Source organism: Oratosquilla oratoria, chromosome 31 (assembly GCF_046742065.1).
Source record: "Oratosquilla oratoria isolate Oo_2021 chromosome 31, ASM4674206v1, whole genome shotgun sequence".
Classification (NCBI taxonomy): Eukaryota; Metazoa; Arthropoda; class Malacostraca; order Stomatopoda; family Squillidae; genus Oratosquilla; species Oratosquilla oratoria.
This window is the reverse complement of record NC_134807.1, coordinates 27,269,248-27,274,247: the sequence shown is the minus strand read 5'-3', so window position 1 is coordinate 27,274,247 and position 5,000 is coordinate 27,269,248.

Below are 5,000 nucleotides of genomic sequence, written 5' to 3'. Positions count from 1 at the left end.
CTTCCCATCATTTGTTCAGATGAACCGACAAAAGTTCTCTCCAAGAAGAAAAGTGAAAGAGGATGAAGGGTGAGGTCAGAGTGTTGTTAGAGTAAAGGAAAAAGATAAAAGATGTCTTAAAAAAAACTGAAACACGATGGAAGAGGATGCGCGCAGAAAAAGAAAGAGGAAAACGTGTGGTTCAAAAGACGTACAGAGAACAGGACATTGTGGTCAGATGGCAGGAGGTCTCGGCAGTCAAGGTAAAGAAAACGGAAAGAATGTGACGTTCGGCAAAAGTGCGACTGAATACATTCTTGGCGCGGAGGTGGACATATGAAATGCGGGGGAAGGTAAGAGATAAAACCATAAGAAACACAAAAGTAAAAACAAAATAAAAACTGAAATAGATGTGCTCGCAAGTGAATAAAGAGGACAAATCATGAGGAAGATAAGTTTGAAGAAATAGAGACGGAGATATGAAATAAATGGGAAGATAAGAGATAAAAGAAATAAAAACACAAGAATAAAAACAAAATAGAAACGGAAGACACTTGCAACAAATAGATGTACTCACAAGTGAATAAAGAAGGGAACAAATCGTAAGGAAAAAAATAGAGATGGAGATACGAATTGCGTGGGAAGATAAGAGATAAAACCATAAAAATTAGAATAAAAACTGAAAAAGCTTGCAAGAAATATAAATACTTACAAGTGAGGTGCCAAGATAAGAGGGGGGTGCCAAGATAAAAGGGAGGGAGGAGGGTGGAGGATGGTGGAATATATAGGAATTGGAATGGGTGGGAGTGGTTTCTATGCCTTTTTCTTTTTGGCTACCCCTAGTGTAAGGGGAAGGAAGCCTTTGGTATATGTATGTAAAAGTGAATAAGTAAGAGAACAAATCATGAAGAAGGTAAGTGTAGTGAAAGAAACAGAGGTAGTGTGGGGCCTAGACCTGGAGACGCGTAGTTGCGGCCGAAGCCATCACCTGTACCTAATGCACTGGTACTGTCGGGGCAGGTAGCAGTCACTGCTGGGAATCGGAGATAAGTGCGGGAATCGAACCCATAACTGAGCGAATGCTAGACTTAGGTAGCGTTGTAATATAAGTCAAAATTTGTATGATTCTTCATTTTCTATATATACATTTTTTCTGTTCATTTCATTCAACCCACACAATGTCAGGAAATATCTAGGTGAAGTCGTGTGTAAGAAATGTCCATTAATGTCTGTAGACTGTCCTTGTATTATTTGAACAACTGGTCTATCATGCAATATGCTTATTATAGAATAACAAATAAATTATTAAATGGAATACATGGAAAGAAATAGCTGCTCTGAATAAAATCTGAGAAAGGGTAAAGCTTGAGAATATGATATTAAGAGAACAAAAAACGATGACAAGTACACCTAGGTCTCTTAATCCGACACTCTCCAACCACCACTTATGCGGACGTTTGGACGCAGAACATAAACACGATTCGCGAATTGATCCAGGATATAAAACACCACTAATTCCCAAAGTGGGTTTATGTCCTAGGGCAAACGTCTGCCAAAGTAGTGGATGGTGATTGTTGGATTAAGAAACCGGAGTGTAAAGATGTCTGAGATGTTTGAGATAAGGGATACTGTGAGGCTAGTCTTTATCAAGAGTAGCGATCTTAAATAGGGTGTGTGTCGAAATGAGACAGAAATATTACAGAATAAAATAATAAATGTAATGAAGAGAAATGATAAAAGTGGCATTTGCAGGAAATACGTAGCAGGGGCTAAAATAGTCCCTGGTATAGAATAAGACATTCGAAGAAAAAAGGTGGTAAGAGATGTCTAAATTGGCATAAACAAAAGTAGACATGGGGAATGAAAATGAGAATGGGTCTGCAATAAGAGGTTTTAGTATTAGATTGTTATCAGAAACTTTAGGAAGTAAGAGTATTTAAATACTTGAAACAGGATAAGTGAAAAGAAAATAATGGCAATAGTAGCATATGAAACTACATGATTTTTTCCGCCTACTAGACTATGCAGATCACTACAAAGATATGCATTCACCGTAAGAAACTAATCATTCTCATTAGTAAAGCTCATTATGACAACGAAGAAGCTCAATCGAGTAAAGTCTTATTAGGAAATAAGTAATGACCCTCGCAGGCCACATAGTCAAGACTTCATCTTACTACCTCTTCATTTGCATTGTTTTCCTCTCGGCGATCATTCATTTTAAATGATTTATTTCCTAATCAAGTATTGATAAGATCGGCAAAGGGAGTGACCAAGATAAGTAATCATTGTGCATATATATGAATACTTATGTAAATGAAAAATCTGATGATACAAGATAAATAGGTGGGTGTGGGGCGATAATTAAGATATATATCAGAAATAACGGGAGCCTGGGTGGGAGAATAACAAAATAACAAAATAGAAAAAAAAAGTCGTTTGCATTTCTTCATTTAGATATTTGAGCACATATTTCATTCTTCTGCAAAATAACAAAGTAGAGAAAAAGTATTTTGCATTTCTTCATTTAGATATCTGAGCACATGTATGTAAGTATATATGAAACATATTTAGTTCTTCTGCACGGCCAGATTGTTTAATTTGAAGCAAAATGGTGAGCTTCACAAGTACTAGAAACCATACTTTTCATCTGAAAATTTCTCCAATTTAGTTCTCTAGATGCATGCATTGAACAATTATACTTTCCATCTGAAAATTTCTCCAATTTTTCTCTAGACTGGAGCATGCGTTGAACAATCATACAAAAGAAGATCTATCCATGGGAGAACATCGAACTCAGAACCATTAGACTTGAATGAGATCGAGTAATTTTTCTACTTTTAACAGCTTCCAAATGAATGATACACGCGTGAAGACAAATGTAAATAAATAAATAATTAGATAGATAAATAAATGAATTAGACAACTTTATGGATGGGGACGACAGGTGGTGATGGATACGAAGCTGCCTAGTGTAGGCCTTATGGTCTTTTGCAGTCTACTTTATTTCTTATGTTCTTATGTTCTTATGTTCTTATAAATAAATAAGACATGATTGATAACTAATTGGGGATAGGAATGATGAGAAGGAATGAGCAACAACAAGAGCATCAAAAGGAAAAATGGAGAATGATGAAGAGAAATAAGGGGAAATAAATCAAAGATAAGTGAGGAAGACTGAAAGAAAAAAATGAATACTGTAGTATAGGAGAAAACCAACAACAGAATGAGTAGCAGTAGGAAGGGAGGAAGAGAGGAAATGGAGGTGAGGAGGGAAAGGTAGAAGAAGAATGCAAAAAATGGAATTAACAAAGGCATTCTAAGTGGAAAAATATTGCATATTAATGAAAAGAGTAAAATATAAATATGAGAACTTTAGTCAAACATAGAACGAAGAAAAGGGCGGAAACAGAAGAGAAGGACAAATGAAAGACTTTGAAGAATTACAACTGTTTTAAAGAGAGACGAATGCTAGGAAACAACAAAAGAAAAAACCAAACAGAGAGTGTTGAGGAGAGAAAAAAGACTAAAAGGTGAATGGAAATTGAACAAAAGGAATAGAAAAAAAAATAGAAAGAAACAAAATAAAATAAATAAGAAAAAATAAAAATACCGAAAGGGAGAGAAAGGTGACTTGACAAAAAGGAATGCAAGTAAACACAAAGTTCACAGGAATAGAAAGGAAAATATATTTCCTTTATGAAGAAAATCGTATTCATTCATTTATGTACATTTCTACTTCTACCGGGAGAGGCTGGAGAGGAAAGACACCTTTAGTGTTTGAACAGATAGAAATTGCTTTAAAGAGTCTTAACTCTAAAATACCACAATATTGTTCCATGTTTTATACCTTACGCCTCATTATTTAATTTCCCAAATGTACCCGTATTTACCCTATTCCCTCGATTTTTCTATCGTTTTCATTATACAAGTATCTGTTTTATAGCTAAAAAATAAACGACATTTAATACATGAAGAAAAACTACCGTAAATGTTTAAAGACGTGATATGTAATCTTTAAATGTTTTTGCGATAGATAGCATGGCTCCTCTCAATTAATTCAAGGATTAACCATAGGCTGAATAAGTTATTTTGTCTAAAATTTCTCTTTGATTACGTGCAAAGATAAACCCAGAGGAATTTATCCAGTCAAGGAGAAAAGATAAGTAAAAACGTAAAAGGAGAGAAATTGTGTTTATGTTCTCCAGAAGAGATGTCCGTATTGCCCAAAGCGTTTGCTCTAAACAAAAACAGATACGTCCTTGAGCAAATTATTTTGAAAACAGAGACTGATGACTCTATGAAGAAATTATTCTAAAAACTGTTGCATTTTCAAGGTAGTGGTTTAAATAAAACTGTGGCCCAACATACCAATATACGCAATTGCAATGTACTACAGTTCTTTTATATTACGTTTATATACGTAGAATTATATCTATACATTTAAACGAGCGATCAAGCCTCTCGCTTTGTAATTAGATTGAAAGAAATGACGTGATATGTGTAATTACCAAAGAAATCTACGAGCATTTGAATGTGTAGAGTTCACACCGGAATCATCTCTGTACTGGACAGTTCATCCATAAAACAGAACAAGACTGATTAACACTTCCCATCTCCTCCGTAACCTATTCCAACCCATTTAAATGATCACGTGATACAATCGAAAACAAACAAAAGCAAAGCATTTCATCTTACAATTGATTTTAAGTTACGTATATAAGAAAGGTTTATTGCGTTAGAAATGATTGAATGCATGAGCTTCCCAATGACCTGTGACTCCCAGCATTTACCACCTTTATATACATTCTATACAACGTAGAATTGTGATTTGTTAAATCCACTTGTATACACACTCTCGCTTAAATGGAAAAAATAAGGTGAAATAAAAAAAATGTGGTAGCAAATTGATATAGAATAAAAAACAATGAAAGCATCCATTAAACAAATAAGTATAAACACAGATGATAAAGCAGACGGTTGAAATGCTAAAAAATATTGTAAAGATAAAATGGGGAGTA